The 23,593-nt window shown below is 43.7% G+C and overlaps 1 pseudogene; it reads right to left on the bottom strand.

Annotated features, from left to right (window-relative positions):
- Positions 1–23,593, bottom strand: part of LOC112224997 — a 100,925-nt pseudogene that overhangs the window by 21,460 nt on the left and 55,872 nt on the right.

The raw sequence follows: 23,593 nt of genomic DNA, 5'->3' as shown, positions 1-23,593 counted from the left end.
GATCGAATACCTGAGCTGACAAGGTAAAAATCTGTTGTGCTGCCCCTGAGCAAGGCAGTTAACCCACTGTTCCCTGGGTGCCATGGATGTAATTAAGGCAGCCCCCTGTACCTTTCTGATTCAGAGGGGTTGGGTTAAATGTGGAAGACACATTTCAGTTAAATGCATGCAGTTGTGCAACTGACTAGGTTTCCCCTTTTCTCCTTAATATTACATTAAAAGGTGCAAGTGATCAATGTTGTATGAGATTCTGCACAGATTATTGTAGCAATTGTGAGTCCTGCAAGATTGCATGCTATGTTGAACATGCACTCTTTCTATGATTATGTAAGACATTTATACTGTAGTTATAGTAACCTCTAAATGTGGCCATCTATGTGTTAATCATTTGAAGGTTGAATAAATACTGTTACATTAGTTTGTAAGATAGCCTTAACTTTAGGCTATTTACTGTGTTACAAAAGTAGTATTGAATTGTGTTTGGTTGATAATGCAACCAAATATCAACATGTAAAGAGATGTATCTAATGGTTGGATAGCTAATCCTATTCTTTAACTTTTATTTTCGGTTTAGTTGGCGACGTGAATCCAACATATGTGTTATCTTGTCGACAAGTTAATAGGCGATTTACTGTATTCCAAAAGTCCAATGTATTTTCCACTGTTACGTTCCCCAGCGAGAAAACGAAAAATGTCGCTCAAACAGAAGGGGGAACTAACAAAGAGTCAGTGACAACAACCAAAAGGGAACAGGATGTTGCTTTAGGAGGGGTTCTAAAAGACACTCATGTGGGGTGTCCACTGAAAGTTGCTTTACAGCAAGAACTGGGACCTAAAAAACACCCATCATGAGAGCCCGCTAAATTTGCGTCACTAAGAGGCAAACAAAAGAAAAACCCACACCAAACTTTTAAGACAGGAAGCAAACCAAAAAGGTGGAGCAAAACGAAAGTCTGGGAAGTCGGATAAAGGATTGTTTGTCTAGAAATCTAAATAGGGAGAGCCAACTAAAGGTGTTAACCCTCCGCATCTATCAAGACAACTGGAGCATAGGGGAAACACCTTCCCACTAACGAGATGACAAGCCGGCACTAGTGTAACACATACTGACTAACGAGGTGACACCAAACGGTGCGCCCTACGTGCTAACGAGCTATACGTGCTAAAGTCCAACCTAAAAACATAAATTGAAAAAACAAAACTTGTAACACCACGTAGATTCCATATCACAATATGTTGACACGTCACGTAGAAACAACACTGATTCAACCAGTTTGTGCCCAGTGGGAAGGATTTTCTATGCATTTACCCTCTGAAAATGGCATTCTAAACCTGTCAGTTCAGATCCTTAAAGGCCCAATGCAGTCAAAAACATCCTTTCCCTGTGTTTTATATATATTTCTACACTATGAGGTTGGAATGATCCTGTGAAATTGTGAAAATTATGATAATGCCCTTATAGTGGGATAGGCCGTCATTGTAAATAAGAATTTGTTCTTGACTGACTTGCCTAGTTAAATAATGGATAAATAAAAAAAGAATGTCCATTTTTTTGTGTAAGAGCCTTTTGAAAAGACTGCCTGAAATTTCAGTCTGTTTTGTTGGGATGGGGTTGACAGTAAATCCATTAATAGACCAGTAACAAAGATAGTTCCAAACCTCTCTGCCAATAACAGCGAGTTTTCAGTTTTCCCCTCCTCACTCAGACCACTCCCAGACAGTCCTAGCAAAATGATTGATTGAGAAATTGCTATTTTTGTTCCTTTTTTTACTATTTAAATTGAAAACAATCTCAGTAAGGTACTTAACTGTTACCCAGAAATGATATGATATTGAGATAAAAAAAACAGCTGCATTGGACCTTTAACATTTAAAGATAATGGAATAAACTAATACTATTCTAAATACTAAGGCAAGAGAGAGCAAATAGGAGACTTGAATGAAAGAACAAGTGTTAAAGGAGAGTGTGAGAGTCAGCTAGGTTGGATTTGCGAGCAGCACTGGCCAGACACCATGTATACTGCAGTTCAGCTGTTGCTCTCCTGCTTTACACATACTTCCTTAATGACTAGTCGTCTATATGCTGAGTAAACACAAACGGCGTTCAGCTCTTACATCTGGAGACCAGTTCAGAGCCCAGCCCCGTTAGCAGTCAGACAAGCGCGCTATCTTGGTGGAAAGATATTTATTAGTCTTATAAAAAGGAGATGTGGTGCAAGAGGAGGAGCTTCCTGGTGGTTGAAACAACAATACATTAAAGAGGGGAGGAAATAAATCTGCCTAGTAGAACTCCGGTTGAGTGACTGGTATGCAAACCCCTTTGCCCCATGACTGTGGTCTCTACCAGGAGGTCCTTTTGTAAGAACTTGAGAAAGAGCTTGACAGGGGTGCACACCAGGCTCAGATCGAATGACCTTCAAAGACAGAATATCATCCCCTATTAGGGGCATTGTGGAGGACCCTGCTGTCTGTATGGCTGAACTTTGGAGCATCCTAATCATTAGGGCCTAACGGATACATAAACAAAAACAGAGACAGAGATAACTGAACCTGACCCAAAAATGCATGTTCTCGGTGGTATGGCCTCTTGCCCCTGGGTGAAGATCGACTATGCATAGATAGTAAACAGCGAGTAGCAGCATTGTAAAAACAAGGGGGGTCAATGTAAATAGTCCGGGTGGCCATTTGATTAAATGTTCAACAGTCTTATGGCTTGAGGGTAGAAGCCGTTAAGGAGCCTTTTGGTCCTAGACTTGGCGCTCCGGTACCACTTGCCGTGTGTTAGCAGAGAGAACAGTCTATGACTCGGGTGACTGGAGTCTTTGACAATTTCTCTAAACAAAGTTGTTATCCAGTACTAAAAGGAGGGTTTCATTTTCAAAACAATATGTGATTAAAAAGGGGAACCTCAGCTCTTTTGGATGTATCAAATTAGGGCAATTCACATTATTCAGTCAAAGGGCTTAGTGTTTTAGTTGTAAAATTTGACACAGTGGCAAACCATGTTGCAGTACATTGTTAAGCAGCTCTATTTTCCATGGTCTAATCTGATCGATGGTTAGCAGCCTCCCCAGGTCCTGTCGAGATCTGAGGAGCCACCAGGCTCATACATTTGAAAGGCATCTGTTTATTTAAAAAATGCAAATGTAGGCCCACCTCAAAGGCTGTAAACTGCAGTCAAACACACAATGTGAGCGTGTTGGAGTGTTCTGTCGGGGGGCTGAGGCCCCACTTATGTAAGGTCGGGCCCTTTCCACAGCCCTCCTGCCCACACACAAACACATCAATGTGCACTTCTACAAAGAGATAGCGAGCGAGAGCCGACAGTGAAGTTTTTCTCACACCAAAAAACCTGTTTACCCATTCCACAATGTTATTTACAAGTGTTTTAATGGAGGACAATTACACAAGGTGAGCAGGCGACTGAGATGCTCCGTGTGCCAGATGAGGGCAGCCCTTAGGAGCCACATAAAACAACGCCAAGTCTCCTCCCCCTGCCCTCCTCTTCCCTTCTCAACCCTCCCTCTCTTGGCACCCTCCCTTGTCCTCCAGCGAGAGGCTCAAAGGAGTGGGGGAGGCCCGAAAAGGTTAATGTGCTCACTTTGATCTTCGTCAAGGCACACTGAGTAAGAATTAATTTACATTTCAGATGAAAAGGTTGACAGTACAAAAAGGCATCTTGTTTCTGGTATGTGAGAGCAGTGTAAAAGACTGGGAATTTGAGAGAGGAAGTTGTGAGGAAACAGAAGGGATAAGCCTCTCTCTTGCCTTTACTGGGAAAGAGATGAAAGGAAAAAAGGATCTCAATGTGCACTGTTCTTCTGAAACATGGAGACCAAATGCTGCCCAAACTTTCAAAAGCCTTTCTTTATACATTATTAATGAATGATTACTGTTTCATGGAATGCTTATTGAGATCAATAAGGTATTTTATCAAACCTTACGATTTTCTGGCTTTTATTAATTTCTCTTAAAAAATATTGAAAGAAACCCCCCCCCAAGCACATAAACTGGACATAAATTCCAGAAGTGCCCTACCGAGTGTGTTGAGTACTTCTGAGAACAATAGAACAATATCTCCAATGCTTTACCTGATTTTATGCAAACAGCTGCAGCTTCCCACTCCTTCCTGGTTTGCTTGAGATTCTGTCGGGCAGTGTGGCCCCTCTAGGCTACAGAGAGAAAAAAGCTACTGATCAACCTCAGTGAAACAACATAGACAGCACCTACAACATGAGATCCCACTTCAAAACACACCACAACCAGGTGGCAATGAGCTAGATCCCTTTGAACTCTCAGAGCTCTTATTGTCTACTCTCTGAAGCGTTGCTCTTTTGGCCCCTATCGTTAACACTGTGGTTATCAAACTAATCTCTTTAACGAAAACTAGTCCAGATTATGCCAGGTGGAGGTATCCCTGACTGGAAGATGGCTTCATGGTTTCTCTTCTCCTCCTCTCTGCGGTAGCGCCTCGCCCCCCAGCCAGCCCTTGATGTAGGACTGCAACACCACCACCCGTGTGATCACCTCTCTCAGCAGCAGGTTCAGCTGCTCCACATGGTAGTAGTTCAGGAACAACTGACATGCAGTACACCCAGGGAGCATAACATTGAAGCACCTCAATCCATGGACAGAGTTGAGATGCCAGCCATAGGTTTGGAAACAAACAATACTATAATGTATCTGGATAATCATCACCACTTTACCTTCGTCTTCCCTAAGACCCAGTTTTCTAGTTTGGCCCGCTCCAGTATGGCAACGGCATTCTTTTTGCTGGTGGCAGGAACCTGGTGAGCCCGGAAAGCAAGGTAGTAATACCTATGAAAAAGGGGCGAGGGAAAGATAGGACATTTTACTTTCTGACCTTTATCATACAGGACATTTTACTTTCTGACCTTTATCATACACTCCATGGCCAAAAGTATTTGGCCACCTGCTCGTCGAACATCTTCTTCCAAAATCATGGGCATTAATATGGAGTTGGTCCCACCTTTGCTGCCATAACAGCCTCCAATCTTCTGGGAATGCTTTCCACTAGATGTTGGAACATTGCTGAGGGGACTTGCTTCCATTCAGCCATAAGAGCATTAGTGAAGTCAGGCACTGGTGTTGGGCGATTAGGCCTGGCTTGCAGTTTGCGTCCCAATTCATCCTAAAGGTGTTTGATGGGGGTTGAGATCAGGGCTCTGTGCAGGCCAGTGAAGTTATTCCACACCGATCTCGACAAACCATTTCTGTACGGACCTTGCTTTCTGCATGTGGCACCATCAGGCTAAAACTGGAACGGGTCTTCCCCAAACTGATGCCACAAAGTTGGAAGAACAGAATCGTCTAGAATGTCATTGTATGCTGTAGCGTTAAGATTTCCCTTCACTGGAACTAAGGGGCATAGCCCGAACCATGAAAAACAGCCCCAACCATTATTCATCTTCCACCAAACTTTACAGTTGGTACTATGCATTCGGGCAGGTAGCGTTCTCCTGGAATGCGCCAAACCCAGATGGTGAAGCGTGATTTATCACTCCAGAGAACACATTTCCACTGCCCAGAGTCCAAAGGCGGCGAGCTTTACACCACTCCAGCCGGCGTTTGGCATTACGCATGGTGATTTTAGGCTTGAGTGTGGCTGCTCGGCCATGGAAACCCCTTTCATGAAGCTCCAGATGAACAGTTCTTGTGCTGACGTTGCTTCCAGAGGCAGTTTTAACTCGGTAGTGAGTGTTGCAACCGAGGACAGACAATTTTTATGCACTATGTGCTTCAGCACTCGCCGGTCCTGTTCTGTGAGCTTGTGTGGCTGAGCTTCTAGACGTTTCCACTTCACAATAACAGCACTTACAGTAGCCCGGGGCAACTCGAGTAGGGAAGAAATTTGACAAACTGATTTTTTGGAAAGGTGGCATCCTATGACAGTGCCACGTTCAAAGTCACTGAGCTCTTCAGTAAGGCCATTCTACTGCCAATGTTTGTCTATGGAGATTACATGGCTGTGTGCTAGATATTATACACCTGTCAGCAATGGGTGTGGCTGAAATAGCAGTATCCACTCATTTGAAGGGCTGTCCACATACTTTTGTATATATAGTGTATATCGTAATCATATGTTTTGCTCTGAATTGATGTTTTCAGACCGTTCAGAGACTCTTCCTCCATACAAGTTGATTTAATTTTTGTTTAAATCTAAATTAAATGAATTACCATGCATGGGATCTGAGACATGGGTCCACCCACAGTGCACAAAGAAAACGAGACTCACTGAGCCATGAGCCGCTAACAGAGGCCTACTGTCTGAGCTCTTTTTGAATGGACCACGCTCTCTTATTTCAATTACACAGATGATCCCCATCAGGGCCAATCTGTGTAAATCAACTCCATGGAATGCCTCTACTTCATTGTCTAAGGCCTTGACTGTCCTGCCTGTCACAGTTTACAAAACACCTGCATAGGACAGAGCTGATACAACGGTTTGTTCAGGGACATCAAGGCTCCCAAACTGCTGGTTCATTCCTTGTGTTCTGGTGTTGGTCAAAGAAACAATCGAGTTGGAAGAAAAACATATTAGAACACCTCCATTCCACAGCCTTTCATTCTAATTCCTGTTGATACCCGTTATTTCTTTGATGGCAAATACAGAGCACACTCCTTGGTAACCTCAGACGAGCCTTTGATATGAGAGCACATATTTAAATCAGTTTTCCACTTAAGGTGCAGTTTAACTACGGAGTCTGTCAGTATTATTTCTGCCTGGCTTGGATGGGATGGGGTGGACTCGATTGCGAGGTTGCAGTCCCGACGGAGGCCAGAAAGCCAGGGACATGCTAAGATACGGCCTCCTATACTCCAAACAATAGACGGTCCATTCCATCCAGTAAGACAATAGGACAGCAGCGTTTGAACGTTTGAGAATCTAGCCCCCCTTTACCGCACGCACACACACGCACACACTCTATTTGAGGGTTAACAGCCCATTGTCAGGTGATGAACTGTCACCTTTAACACTGTGAAAATAGCCTCACCAACACCGTCCTAGAATTGGGACAGGCAGAAGAACAGCTTATGGTCATTCAGGGTTTTGTGCAAGAAATCAGGCTAAATTAAACACACAATCTTTTAAAAGCTCCCCTGGAGCAGCGGAACTAACCAGCCGTCTCACTGCTTTTTACACAGGCCACAAGCCCAAGCTAATTACATTTGATATCGTATTAAAGCGCCCCATTGGAGGTGCCTGGAATATTTTTCAAAGGATAATTGATCAAACGTAGGTTTCCTACATTTCTCCAAGGACCGAGTCTGAGTATGTATTTTATTCTTGACAGGATTCAAGAAGGTTTAAATACCTGCTTTTGGATATTTTTTGGTGTGGATAAAATCAAATCTAAGCTTAATATTTTATTAGGCCGTTTCAATGGAAGAAATTCTCATACCTCTCACATTGGCAGATGTTGCCAGACATTGGGAAAACAAATAAAAACCTTATCTAATATCCTGTATCTAGTAGAAAAAAAAGTCAGTAACCCAATTTCATCATTCATGACAACCACCCAGGGAATAATGGGCTCCTATATCAGATATAGACACTATCCAGGACATGGGGCACAAAAACAAACCCTTCATGAATAGTAAAGAAATCAATTAAAATGTCTATCCTCAGCCTCAGAGTTCCTCTCTGTTTGAGTTCTGCCCTTATTTCCCAGTTCCGTGAAGTGAACCCACCCAGTTAAGAGATGTAGTCTTATGCTATCACTAACGACTGCCAATTAGTGAGCCGCTTGCTCTGCTCAAGGTTGGACTCCTTTCCAATTAAGGAAGCCGTGTTTTGTGTGATGTAGCCGTGCACTTGTTCTGCTCTAACTCTGGGGTCGTGTCAGCACTCAGCGTGAGTGCACAGCTAGCGCCCCGGCACCCCGTACAGCGCGGTTGTTACCTGTTAACAAGCTCTCCAAACAGGATGCGGTGGGAGTAGCCCTGGTGGCGGATGTTCACTGTCTCCAGGACCCCAGCGTAACACAGCTGCACCATCACCCTCCCCTTACAGGAACCCAGCGCCTGTCTGTCATCGTTGGGCTTTATGCAGCGCACAAAGTGGGGCCAACCCACCACCATCTTAGACAGCAGATCCATCAGGGAGTACTGCCAACGCAGTGAGGAGACAAAGCAAGGCGACGGGGGCGGAGCAAACAAGAAAACAGGGATTATTATTTGCATTATGCATTATTTCCTACGGTCATTGTGGAATTCCCAGATATCGTGCTGACGCTGGTTTGTCATTGTGTCAGCAAAACAATCTTCTTACTGACATTCTTATTCACTGGTGGATATAAATCGACCCAAAAATGAAAACCCTTTTCTATTTCTGTACTGTATTAGAGTTAAATGAAAAACATTGCTGAAATGGAACGATTGGGTATAGTGATGATGATGATGATGGTTAGGGAGATGTATACCCGGAAGTAGGAGGCCACTGTCTGTCTCATGTTGGTGGTTTCCTCAGGGTGCCGCATCATCTCCATGGTGTCCACCTAAACACAAGCTGTCACCATAATTCCTTCCTCACAATGGGATGGAAAACAGTACATTGTTGCTTGTTCGGTGTTGTCTCTGTAAGGCAGCAGCACCATAAACACGTAAAGCCAACAGTGTAGGGCCATGGGAGAATTGCAGCTAACGCTGCTTTGTATAATGAGGCTTGACATCCCAAACCAGATAGTCCTTCTAACAACGGGTTAACGAGGACGCAATATAAGCATTTTAATGGTCCTCGCACATCATGGCTTCATCAAAATGTATGACTCAATCTATATTTCATATGAAGTCTACACAGCAAAGTGCATATCTTAATACTTTATTTGATCTTAGCACAGGGGGAAAGGTATGTCAAACATTTTCTGAATAACTTCATGGAGCAATTGGATGTTCTGACAGTTTACTATGTTCAACGCTGTTCAGATAGAACTACCAGCAATTATCCCCTTTCTGTTCAACTACTTCTGTTCATGTCTTTTAACAAGGGCCGTCCACACGTCTGCACTAGTTCCATCATTGTTTTGCAATGATAACCGATGAGAAGTTCATAAAAGTTAACTGTTTCGAACTTTCCACCGACTTTGATTGAGCATTTTACATCAGTCACATTTCAGAGTTTGACTAACCGTTACCATGCACTTTCTTCTCACAGAGCAGGTACAGTGTAGCCGAGTGTAGCATACATAGTCCGGCGCCGACAGAGATGGCCGCCTCGCTTCGCGTTCCTAGGAAACTATGCAGTTTTTTGTTGTTTTACGTGTTATTTCTTACACTAGTACCCCAGGTCATCTTAGGTTTCATTACATACAGCCGAGAAGAACTACTGAATATAAGATCAGCGTCAACTCACCATCAGTACGACCAAGAATATGTTTTTCGCGACGCGGATACTGTGTTCTGCCTTACAACCAGGACAACGGAGTGGATTACATGCAGCGACCCAAAAAAAACGACTCAGAAAAAGAGGGAAACGAAGCGGTCTTCTGGTCAGACTCCGGAGACGGGCACACCGTGCACCACTCCCTAGCATTCTTCTTGCCAATGTCCAGTCTCTTGACAACAAGGTTGATGAAATCCGAGCAAGGGTAGCATTCCAGAGGGACATCAGAGACTGTAACGTTCTATGCTTCCCGGAAACATAGCTAACTGGAGAGACGCTATCCGAAGCGGTGCAGCCAGCGGGTTTCTCCACGCATCGCGCCGACAGAAACAAACATCTTTCTGGTAAGAAGAGGGGCGGGGGCGTATGCCTCATGGCCAACGTGACATGGTGTGATGAAAGAAACATACAGGAACTCAAATCCTTCTGTTCACCTGATTTAGAATTCCTCACAATCAAATGTAGACTGCATTATCTACCAAGAGAATTCTCTTCGATTATAATCACAGCCGTATATATCCCCCAAGCAGACACATCGATGGCTCTGAACGAACTTTATTTAACTCTCTGCAAACTGGAAACGATTTATCCGGAGGCTGCATTCATTGTAGCTGGGGATTTTAACAAGGCTAATCTGAAAACAAGACTCCCTAAATTTTATCAGCATATCGATTGCGCAACCAGGGGTGGAAAGACCCTGGATCATTGTTACTCTAACTTCCGCGACGCATATAAGGCCCTGCCCCGCCCCCCTTTCGGAAAAGCTGACCACGACTCCATTTTGTTGATCCCTGCCTACAGACAGAAACTAAAACAAGAGGCTCCCACGCTGAGGTCTGTCCAACGCTGGTCCGACCAAGCTGACTCCACACTCCAAGACTGCTTCCATCACGTGGACTGGGAGATGTTTCGTATTGCGTCAGACAACAACATTGACGAATATGCTGATTCGGTGTGCGAGTTCATTAGAACGTGCGTTGAAGATGTTGTTCCCATAGCAACGATTAAAACATTCCCTAACCAGAAACCGTGGATTGATGGCAGCATTCGTGTGAAACTGAAGGCGCGAACCACTGCTTTTAATCAGGGCAAGGTGTCTGGTAACATGACTGAATACAAACAGTGCAGCTATTCCCTCCGCAAGGCTATCAAACAAGCTAAGCGCCAGTACAGAGACAAAGTAGAATCTCAATTCAACGGCTCAGACACAAGAGGCATGTGGCAGGGTCTACAGTCAATCATGGACTACAGGAAGAAACCCAGCCCAGTCACGGACCAGGATGTCTTGCTCCCAGGCAGACTAAATAACTTTTTGCCCGCTTTGAGGACAATACAGTGCCACTGACACGGCCTGCAACGAAAACATGCGGTCTCTCCTTCACTGCAGCCGAAGTGAGTAAGACATTTAAACGTGTTAACCCTCGCAAGGCTGCAGGCCCAGACGGCATCCCCAGCCGCGCCCTCAGAGCATGCGCAGACCAGCTGGCCGGTGTGTTTACGGACATATTCAATCAATCCCTATACCAGTCTGCTGTTCCCACATGCTTCAAGAGGGCCACCATTGTTCCTGTTCCCAAGAAAGCTAAGGAAACTGAGCTAAACGACTACCGCCCCGTAGCACTCACATCCGTCATCATGAAGTGCTTTGAGAGACTAGTCAAGGACCATATCACCTCCACCCTACCTGACACCCTAGACCCACTCCAATTTGCTTACCGCCCAAATAGGTCCACAGATGATGCAATCTCAACCACACTGCACACTGCCCTAACCCATCTGGACAAGAGGAATACCTATGTGAGAATGCTGTTCATCGACTACAGCTCGGCATTCAACACCATAGTACCCTCCAAGCTCGTCATCAAGCTCGAGACCCTGGGTCTCGACCCCGCCCTGTGCAACTGGGTACTGGACTTCCTGACGGGCCGCCCCAGGTGGTGAGGGTAGGCAACAACATCTCCTCCCCGCTGATCCTCAACACTGGGGCCCCACAAGGGTGCGTTCTGAGCCCTCTCCTGTACTCCCTGTTCACCCACGACTGCGTGGCCACGCACGCCTCCAACTCAATCATCAAGTTTGCGGACGACACAACAGTGGTAGGCTTGATTACCAACAACGACGAGACGGCCTACAGGGAGGAGGTGAGGGCCCTCGGAGTGTGGTGTCAGGAAAATAACCTCACACTCAACGTCAACAAAACTAAGGAGATGATTGTGGACTTCAGGAAACAGCAGAGGGAACACCCCCATCCACATCGATGGAACAGTAGTGGAGAGGGTAGCAAGTTAAGTTCCTCGGCATACACATCACAGACAAACTGAATTGGTCCACTCACACAGACAGCATCGTGAGGAAGGCGCAGCAGCGCCTCTTCAACCTCAGGAGGCTGAAGAAATTCGGCTTGTCACCAAAAGCACTCACAAACTTCTACAGATGCACAATCGAGAGCATCCTGGCGGGCTGTATCACCGCCTGGTATGGCAACTGCACCGCCCTCAACCGTAAGGCTCTCCAGAGGGTAGTGAGGTCTGCACAACGCATCACCGGGGGCAAACTACCTGCCCTCCAGGACACCTACACCACCCGATGCTACAGGAAGGCCATAAAGATCATCAAGGACATCAACCACCCGAGCCACTGCCTGTTCACCCCGCTGTCATCCAGAAGGCGAGGTCAGTACAGGTGCATCAAAGCTGGGACCGAGAGACTGAAAAACAGCTTCTATCTCAAGGCCATCAGACTGTTAAACAGCCACCACTAACATTGAGTGGCTACTGCCAACACACTGTCAATGACACTGACTCTACTCCAGCCACTTTAATAATGGGAATTGATGGGAAATGATGTAAATATATCACTAGCCACTTTAAACAATGCTACCTTATATAATGTTACATTATACATTATTCTACATTATTCATCTCATATGCATACGTAGATACTGTACTCTATATCATCGACTGCATCCTTATGTAATACATGTATCACTAGCCACTTTAACTATGCCACTTTGTTTACATACTCATCTCATATGTATATACTGTACTCAATATCATCTACTGTATCTTGCCTATGCTGCTCTGTACCATCACTCATTCATATATCCTTATGTACATATTCTTTATCCCCTTACACTGTGTATAAGACAGTAGTTTTTTGGAATTGTTAGTTAGATTACTTGTTTGTTATTACTGCATTGTCGGAACTAGAAGCACAAGCATTTCGCTACACTTGCATTAACATCTGCTAACCATGTGTATGTGACAAATAAAATTTGATTTGATTTGATTTGAGTGGTTCCTTTCTCTGTTCCTGTACCACCAAGTCAATGTTGCTCTGCCCAGAGTACCCCTGAAGTGCCCCCTCATGTGTATTTTACCAGTAGGCCAATGGTCTCATGAGTCTTCTCAAGTAACCCCCGTGGATACGTCAAGTACCCCCAGGGATCCTACTACCCCTGGTTGGGAACCACTGCTGTAGCTCATAAGGTGGTTTGATGCTTTTCCAAAGACGGCATTAAAATGGCACAATGTCAAACCCCAGTGTAAGTGACCCCGCCCACATGTTACCTTTGGTCTATCATTAAGACTCAAGAAAGATGAGGTATAAGATACAGTGCATTTGGAAAGTATTCAGACCCCTTGACTTGTTCTACATTCTGTTACGTTACAACCTCATTCTAATATATATATATATATATATTTTAAACATTGATGATAATGACAAAGGGAAAACAGCTTGTATTTTTTGTGTGCAAATGTATATATAAAAAAAACAGAGGTACCTTATTTACATAAGTATTCAGACCCTTTGCTATGAGACTCGGAATTGAGCTCAGCTGCATCCTGCATCCTGTTTCCATTGATCATCCTTGTTTCTACAACTTTATTGGAGTCCACTTGGAAAGGCACACACCTGTCTATATAAAGGTCCCACAGTTGACAGTGCATATCTGAGCAAAAACCAAACCACGAGGTCGAAGGAATTGTCTGTAGAGCTCAGAGACAGGATTGTGTTGAGGCACAGCCCAGGGGAAGGGTACTAAAACATGTCTGCAGCATTGAAGGTCCCCAATAACACAGTGGCCTCCATCATTCTTAAAAGGAAGAAGTTTGGAATCACCAAGATTCTTCCTAGAGCTGGGCACCCGGCCAAACTAAGCAACCAGAAGAGAAGGGCCTTGGTCAGGGAGGTGACCAAGAACCCGATGGTCACTCTGAAAGAAGTCCAGAGTTTCTCTGTGGAAATGGGAGAACCTTACAGAAGGACAAACATCTCTGCAGCACTCCACCAATCAGGCCTTTTTGGTAGAGTGGCCAGATGGAAGCCACTCCTCAATAAAAGACACATGACAGCCCACTTAGAGTTTGCCAAAAGGCACCTAAAGGACTCTCAGACCATGAGAAACAAGATTCTCTGGTCTGATGAAACCAAGATTGAACTCTTTGGCCTGAATGCCAAGTGTCACGTCTGGAGGAAACCTGTCACCATCACTACGGTGAAGCATGGGGTGGCATCATCATGCGGTGGGGATGTTTTTCAGCAGCAGGGACTGGGAGACTAGTCAGGAATGAGGGAAAGATGAACGAAGCAAAGTACAGAGAGATTCTTGATTAAAACCTGCTTCAGAGGGCTCAGGACTTAAGACTGCGGTGAAGGTTCACATTCCAACATGACAATGACCCTAAGCACACAGCCAAGACAACGCAGGAGCGTTGCTTCGGGACAAGTCTCTGAATGTCCTTGTGTGCCCCAGCCAGAGCCCATATTTGAACCAGATCAAACATCTCTGGAGAGACCTGGAAATAGCTGTGAAGCGACGCTCCCCATCCAACCTGACAGAGCTTGAGAGGATCTGCAGAGAAGAATGGGAGAAATTCCCTAAATACAGGTATGCCAAGCTTGTAGAGTCATACCCAAGGAGATACGAGACTGTAATCGCTGCTAAAGGTGCTTCAACAAAGTACTAAGTAAAGGGTATGAATCAAATTTTTTTAATACATTTGCCATTATGAGGTATTGTGTGTAGATTAATGAGGGGGTAAACCAATTGAATGCATTTTAGAATAAAGCTGTAACGTAACAAAATGTGGAAAAATTCAAGGGGTCTGAATTATTTCCGAATGCACAGTAAACCATAGGCTGTTCTTACCTTCAATAGGTATTTGAGAGACTGAATACAGGAAGGTGCTGTTGAGAAACATGGAAAGAAAGGAAATTACAAGAGTATAGACAAGAAGAAATAATCTGACATCCCCTTTAAGGGGTACAACAAAAAATCCTAACGTGAGAAGTATTTTCTTAATATACAATATTTGACAATGGACAAAATCTTAACTGGACATTATGATTGTACTGAATGGTTCTCCTTAAAGGAGGTTAGTTCAGACAGTGAGAGATGAATAGAGCAGCAGAGTATTATTTGTATAAATCGCTGACAATTACTTTTATGGCACACTAAGAGCAACACTGAGGGGGAACGTGCAAAAGTCAGGTTTACTACACTAGTTTATAGGTGAGGTATAACCCCAGATAGCCTTTTCAGAGGGCTGTAGCAGGATGTAATTGTTTATGGCCTAACTGTGGCCTCACGCTGTCTAGAGGCCTTTAACATCCATCAAACCTCAACAATTCAACATGTTGTTCTTTACAACAGGAATTGTAAGAGCAAGCTGTATCAGCAGTCAGCATTTAAAGCCTCCTTCCTCACCAGCTGTTGACAGAGGGGACCACTGAGATATGCCCCCATTGACAATTCATCCTTGTCGTGCCAGGGGGGGTCGCAGTTAAAGGTAGAGCATGGTGCAAATGGACTCAAATGGTTCTCAATGTTCAAAGGATTCAAATCGATCTGCTTTAATTGGAAGTCACATGCGAATACTACGTCATGTTTGATTTCTACTGTTTGTTTTTGATGTAATGCCTGTAAACGTATATAAGGAGTGATATGGTCTCAACTTGGATGAAATAATAGCCACCACCATGATGTTTTTTGAGTTGTATAAAGGGTTAAGGGAGAGAGAGCCCACTTGTTGGTGTCCTGAGCTGAGCTGAGCTGGGGTGACAGTGACCTTGAGGCAGCAGTGACTCTCGCCCTGGAAGTGGCCAGATGACCTGTTCAAACCAATACAGCACAGCAACACGTCAATACAATACCACCTACAGGTCATGGAAACTTGAGTAAATGAGGGACATAAAGTATATTGAAAGCAGGTGCTTCCTCACAGGTGTGGGTCCTGAGTTAATGAAGCAAATAACAACCCATCATGCTTAGGGTCATGTTTAAAACTGCTGGGCAGGCCCTTATTTTGGCTAGCATGGCAATGCCCCCCTATAGGATGACAATGCCTCCATCCACAGGGCCCGAGTGGTCACTGAATGGTTTGATGAGCATGAACATGATGTAAACAATATGCCCTGGTCGTCTCAGTAGCCAGTCAATCCAATTGAACACTTATGGGAGATTCTGGAGCGGCGCTTGAGACAGAGTTTTCCACCACCATCAACAAAACACCAAATTATGGAATTTCTCGTGGAAGAATGCTGTTGTATCCCTGCAATAGAGTTCCAGACACTTGTATAATCTATGCATTGAAGCTGTTCTGGCTCATGGTGGCCCAACGCCCTATGAAGACACTTTATGTTGGTGTTTCCTTTATTTTGGCAGTTACCTGTATTTACAGTATACGGTCTATTATACAGAGCAATCCTTTCAATAGAAAAAGTAAACTACTGTACCCAGAGTATTACAGTTGCCATAGAGAGAAACATCAAGTTAACTCCTGTTTTCAACAAGCATGACTCTAAGAGTAGGCCAGTTCCATTGTGGACCAGTGTGCTGGGTAATCCTTCAGGTAGACAGAAAGGGCAGTTTAGGACCAGTCTGAGCTGGATTGTATGGAATCAGCAGTACAGCTGTCTGCACAGGGGTGCTACAGTCCCTCCTGCACACGGACGAGAGGATATGAACCAAGCGTATGCAAGACAGTCTGAAACATTTCAAAGTTTCTGCACAAGATGTCCAAATGTTTTCTCTGGCTATATCTTCAGAGGCTAAACTGTGATTAATAGCAGCGAAATAAGCCTTTGAAGCAGGATTGGTGACATCAAAGTCCTAATCCATGGGTGGCAGGATTTTTTATAATGAGTGGGAAGTATCTTAACACATTTCAAAGGGTTTTACGCCATGAATAAACAATAGCTGCACAGATGTGCCACACACACACACAGATGTGCCACACACACCTTAGAAAAATACGTCTCCAGAAACAGGAGGCAGCATTAACCAGGCTGCAGTACACACTCCGAGGAAAACATCCTGGATTTCATAGACCCGTACTTCAAATGGACCAAGATGAGGTCATTCCTTTCATGATAATTACAACACTTTAGGTCAATCCCTGAGCTGCCAAGATACAAATCTGTCGTTCTGCCCCTGAACAGGCAGTTAACCCACTGTTCCTAGGCCGTCATTGAAAATAAGAATTTGTTCTTAACTGACTTGCCTAGTTAAATAAAGATTTTAAAAAATTAAAAAATAGCTGAGAATGATTCACCTAAAACAACTATGGCCTGAAATCACACTTTTCTTGTTCCAACAGACAAACAATACGTTCATATTCTACAGTATGACTCATACAGTTTCGCATCTCTGGAGTGATAGAAATCCATTTGCCATGGATTAATTAAAAGTCCGATCAAGTCTAGCAGGAACGTCCTGCTCTTGCCAAAAGGCTTCACTTCATGCCAAAGGAATGTGTTGTCACATCACACACACAGCTGTAGTCAAGACAGCCCACAACATATGATTTGAAACAGAATATAGTCATTTATTCAACGGTAATAACAATGACATTGTGTTTAGGGTCTGACAGTCACACATTTTGGTCAGAAAGAGTATGACATTGTTGCCACACAAACTCAGCAAAAAAAAGAAATGTCCCCTTTTCAGGACCCAGGCTTTCAAAGATTATTCGTCAAAATGTTTCCCATGCTTGTTCAATGAACCATAAACAATTAATGAACATGCAACTGTGGAACGGTCATTAAGACACTAACAGCTTACAGATGGTAGGCAATTAAGGTCACAGTCATGAAAACTTAGGACACTAAAGAGGCCTTTCTACTGACTCTGAAAAACACCAAAATAAAGATGCCCAAGGTCCCTGCTCATCTGCGTGAACGTGCATTAGGTATGCTGCAAGGAGGCATGAGGACTGCAGATGTGGCCAGGGCAATAAATTGCAATGTCCATACTGTGAGATGCCTAAGACAGCTAGAGGGAGACAGGACGGACAGCTGATCGTCCTCACAGTGGCAGACCACGTGTAACATCACCAGGGGTGATGGTCGGATTCGCGTTTATCGTCAAAGGAATGAGCTTTACACCGAGGCCTGTACTCTGGAGCGGGATCGATTTGGAGGTGGAGGGTCCTTCATGGTCTGGGGCGGTGTGTCACAGCATTATCGGACTGAGCTTGTTGTCATTGCAGGCAATCTCAACGCTGTGCGTTACAGGGAAGACATCCTCCTCCCTTATGTAGTACCCTTCCTCCAGGCTCATCCTGACATGACACTCCAGCATGACAATGCCACCAGCCATACTGCTCGTTCTGTGCGTGATTTTCTGCAAGACAGGAACGTCAGTGTTCTGCCATGGCCAGCGAAGAGCCTGGATCTCAATCCCATTGAGCACGTCTGGGACCTGTTGGATCGGAGGGTGAGGGCTAGGGCCATTCCCCCCAGAAATGTCCGGGAACTTGCAGGTGCCTTGGTGGAAGAGTGGGGTAACATCTCACAGCAAAGACTGGCACATCTGGTGCAGTCCATGAGGAGGAGATGCACTGCAGTACTTAATGCAGCTGGTGGCCACACCAGATACTGACTGTTACTTTTGAATTTTGACCCCCCCTTTGTTCAGGGTCACATTATTCAATTTCTGTTAGTCACCTCTGTGGAACATGTTCAGTTTATGTCTCAGTTGCTGAATCTTGTTATGTTCATATAAATATTTACACATGTTAAGTTTGCTGTACATAAACGCAGTTGGCAGTGAGAGGACATTTCTTTTTTTGCTGAATTTAGCTAGCATTGAATGCAAGGGAAGCTAGCGAGCATTTGGTCTCCCTGATCATTTTTTAGATATAAAATAATAGCCAATCATGGTTGAGCTAAACTGAGTGAGCACAGTTGTGAATGGTCCTGGCACACCAAAAAAAAAGTGTAAAGGGAAGCCAGGTTGGATTTGCCTTCACACCAATGACATCATCAGAATCCAAACGTCATAGACAGAAAAAAGTTGAATTGTTGTTGTTGTCTTCCGGTGGCTAGCTAGCTAGCTAAAATTATCCCATTCATAAATTAGCCATGGATGGAGATAGGGATTTTGACTTGTGGTTTTACTTAATTTTCCGTACTGGCCAATGATTATATCAACGATTCTGATCAATCATAAACATATACATTGTGCCCCTAGCCTGAGAGGATGGATGTTAAACATGTAGCTAGATGTAGTAGGCTGGTGCATATTTGCCCGTGAAAGGAAGTTAGGCTAGCAAGCAAGCATTTTAGCCAGGTAGCCTAGGACAACAAAAACTAAAAGGAAAGGGGGATACCTAGTCAGTTGTACAACCGAATGTATTCAACTGAAATGTGTCTTCCGCATTTAGTGTGACTCTGTATGACAGTCATAGACAATTTCATCAACATGAAAAAGAAGAGGATGGCATTGCTGCCATTCCTCTACAAGTAGGGTGAGTTAACATGTTTTATTCTGCACGCACGCACACACACACACACACACCATATTTATATAGCTTACGTTGATTGGACGAAATAGTATTTGGTATATTTGAGTTGTCACTGTATTAGACTAAGCATAGGTGATTAGATGATGTTGAAATGGTGCTGGATCAGTAGAGGCATATGAACTAACAGGTTATAGTGCAAACAACACATAGGTTGTAATATGTATTTTTTTCCCCTGGCTTGGCTTCCCCAGTGATTTTACCCACGCACCACTACCGCAAACAAACAGAAAATGCACAGAAGCACAGTATTGCATAAATTATGAAATCATGCAACAGCATACCACCCTGCATCCCACTGCTGGCTTGCCTCTGAAGCGAAGCAGGATTGGTCCTGGATGGGAGACCAGATGCTGCTGGAAGTGGTGTTTTAGGGCCAGTTGGAAGCACTGTTTCCTCTGGTCAAAATATCTATATCCCAATGCCCCAGGGCAGTGATTGGGGGCATTGCCCTGTGTAAGGTGTCGTCTTTCGGATGGGACGTTCAACGGGTTTCCTGACTCTCTGTGGTTACTAAAGATCCAATGGCACTTATTGTAAGAGTAGGGGCGTTAACCCCGGTGTCCTGGATAAATTCCCAATCTGGCCCTTATACCATCATGGCCACCTAATCACCCCCAGCTTCCAATTGGCTCATTCTTCTCCCCTGTAACTATTCCCCAGGTCGATGATGTAAATGGGAATGTGTTCTCAGTCAACTTACCTGGGAAAATAAAAAACAATACAATTCTCAAACAGGGCTAAGAAATGGAATGACAGAAATTACAATTTATGTCTGACAAAACACACAAGGGACAGTTTGACATTTACTGGGGGGGCTGGGTGGGGGCTGGTCCTGACTCTGTAAAAAAAAATGCACACACGCCCCGTTCACATGAACTCAAAATAATGTTTATGGCCACAAATAACAATAACTGTAGCAACCCTGTGTTTATAAATGTGGCTATCGACTGTCACTTGTTTTTGTGGCACAGTGAATCTCCCGCAGGGCTACGGGCCAGAAGGTTGAGGGTTCGCCAAGCACCAGGGACAAGCTCACTCTCCCTGCCTGTTTCATTTACACTATAATCAGAGCCGGTTGCAGACAATGATCAGCTACGGGGAAATCAGATTTTCTACATGTGGATGCCATATTAATAGTTATATTAAATATATGCAACAAATTTTCTACCAACTGGTCTCTGTGCCAATACACCACACAACCAAGAAACAAAGCATACCAACATCCGGAGCTCCAATATCATGGTTTGTGTTTTCAACACCACAATAAAGAGACTATGTCAATCTGGACAAACAGAAAATACATCCATCCCTACTTTGTAGGCCTACCCAGTATTGAAGACATGGCTTGACAATCTCTGAATGTCATTCAACTTTTTGGTGTTTTGTTTCACCAAATGGCCACTGCACAATTTGGATTGATTTATTTATTTGCTAAAACAACATGTATGTATGTATGTATGTATGTATGTATGTATGTATGTATGTATGTATGTATGTATATATATATATATATATATATAATATATATTGAGATATTTTCCTTATTGTAGGCTATATACACACACACACTACTGTTCAAAAGTTTAGGGTCACTTAGAAATGTTCTTGTTTTTTGAAAGAAAAGCACATTTTTTGTCCATTAAAATAACATAAAATTGATCAGAAATACAGTGTAGACATTGTTAATGGTGGAAATGACTTCTGAGCTGGAAACGGCAGATTTTTTATGGAATAACTACATAGGCGTATAGAGGCCCATTATCAGCAACTATCACTCCTGTGTTCCAATGGTATGTTGTGTTAGCGAATTCAGGTTAATCATTTTAAAAGGCTAATTGATCATTAGAAAACCCTTTTGCAATTATGTTAGCACAGCTGAAAACTGTTGTCCTGATTTAAAGAAGCAATAAAGCTGGCCTTCTTTAGACTAGTTGAGTATCTGGCGCATCAGCATTCGTGGGTTCAATTACAGGCTCAAAATGGCCAGAAACAAATAACTTTATTCTGAAACTCGTCAGTCTATTCTTGTTCTGAGAAATTAAGGATATTCCATGTTCTGTTCTGTGAAGGGATTAGTACACAGATTTGTACGAGATCTTTCTTGGCAATTTCTCGCATGGAATTGCCTTCATTTCTCAAAACAATAATAGACTGACGAGTTTCAGAACAAAGTTGTTTGTTTCTCGCAAGTAAGCATTTCACGGGTAGTATACACTTGTTTTATTTGGAATATGTGACAAAAAAATTGAATTAGAATCCATAACATACTCGTTTCAGGAAACTAAGCATATGTCACAGGAGAGGCATTTGAACGTAAACTGGCTTCTAAAGTCTTCGAAAGCCAAGTTAACAAACAGATCACCGACCATCTCGAATCCCACCGTACCATCTCTGCTATGCAATCTGGTTTCAGAGCTGGTCATGGGTGCACCTCGGCCACGCTCAAGGTACTAAACGATATCATAACCACCATGGATAAAAGACAGTACTGTGCAGCCGTCTTCATCGACCTGGCCAAGGATTTCGACTCTGTCAATCACCACATTCTTATCGGCAGACTCAACTGCCTTAATTTCTCAAATGACTGCCTCGCCTGGTTCACCAACTATTTCTCAGATAGAGTTCAGTGTGTCAAATTGGAGGGCCTGTTGTCCAGACCTCTGGCAGTCTCTATGGGGGTGCCACAGGGTTCAATTCTTGGGATGGCTCTTTTCTCTGTATATATTAATGATGTCACTCTTGCTGCTGGTGAATCTCTACGCAGACAACAACATTCTGTATACTTCTGGCCCTTCTTTGGACACTGTGTTAAACCTTCAAACGAGCTTCAATGCCATACAACACTCCTTCCGTGGCCTCCAACTGCTCTTAAATGCAAGTAAAACCAAATGCAAATATTATTTATCTTCTCACTTCCTGTTTTTGATATTACTACTACGCAAGTAACCATTTCACTGTACCGTTTATACCTTCTGTTTCCTGTGCATGTGACAAACAAAACTTAGATTTTATTTGATATTGTGTGTGTTTACCAGAGACAGTAATGTGAAGAACATGATCTGTATCAAAGTCAGATTTGTTACGAACCAGCTCGTAGCCCGTAACAAAGTGGGAGACAACACGAAGATACAGAAATGACAAACATATTTATTAAACAACAATAGTGTGTGTGTAGTCAGTAGTGTTGTCACACACCCTGATCTGTTTCATCTGTCCTTGTGATTGTCTCCACCCCCCTCCAGGTGTCACCCATCTTCCCTATTACCCTCAGTGTATGTATATCTGTGTTCTCTGTTTGTCTGTTGCCAGTTTGTCTTGTCAAGATTACCAGCGTGTTTTCCGAGTTCCTGGTTTTCTAGTCTCTTTTTTCTTGTCGTCCCGGTTTGGACCTCTTGCCTGCCCTGACACTAAGCCCGCCTGGCTGACCATTCAGCCTGCCCTGACCTCGAGCCTGCTTGCCACCCTGTACCGCTTGGACTCCAACCTGGTTTGTGAACTTTTGCCTGTCCTCGACCGGCCTCTTGCCTGCCCCTTGTTGTACAATAAATATCAGAGACTCAAACCATCTGCCTCCTGTGTCTGCATGAATGAGTGGATGCGTGCCTAGTTGGTGATAATGAGGGGTGTTGAGAAGTGTCAAAACAAATTAACAAAAAGAGGCCCCAAAATTGCCACAACGAAAAACAAAAGTGTGTCTGTGTGGAGAGAGTCTCCTCAATGTATGAAGGAAAGGTATATTTATCCCTGGGACACACCCGAGCTCATGTGTGTCCCATTTTGGTGACAACCCTCCTGGCTCTGCCCACCGACATCCTATTAAGGAAAACAAAAGCAGAGAGAAATAATCGGCAGACAGAGTGGGAGGGTTGTCACAAATTAGGATATAGGCTAAGGACTATATAGTGTATTTTTTACCTGGGGTTTTTCCTTATTGTAGGCTACTACTTTTACCACTTTTAGTCTTGAAATCGTTCGTTGTTTACTGAACTACTCACTCTGTTTAGCACATGGCCTCAATTGTGAATCCTTATAGAGATGGGTGGGGCTAAGGCTTAAGAGGGTGTGGACGATGCTGAATGGGTGTAGACAAAGAAGAGCTCTCCAGTAGGTGTACTAAAACATTCTAGCCATTTTCTCAAAAGTGAGGTTACAAGTTTATCAACTTTCAAAGCAGAATTACTTTCCCATTGTTCCTCAACTGCAGAGCATGATATACCATTTTCTAGCTCATAGTTTCTACTTTTATCCAATGTAAAAAAAAAAATAATAATAATTTTGCTACGCAAGACCAAATTGAGGCAGTCAGTCAAATTTGAGAGGAGCTCTTCGGTGGAAAAATAAAAGAAACATCTTACAGGCCTCAGCCAAACACACAAAAATG

The sequence above is a fragment of the Oncorhynchus tshawytscha genome, linkage group LG26, assembly GCF_018296145.1.
Source record: "Oncorhynchus tshawytscha isolate Ot180627B linkage group LG26, Otsh_v2.0, whole genome shotgun sequence".
In the NCBI taxonomy this organism is placed as follows: Eukaryota; Metazoa; Chordata; class Actinopteri; order Salmoniformes; family Salmonidae; genus Oncorhynchus; species Oncorhynchus tshawytscha.
The sequence above is the reverse complement of the archived record's forward strand: the minus strand, read 5'-3'. Positions and strand labels throughout refer to the sequence as shown.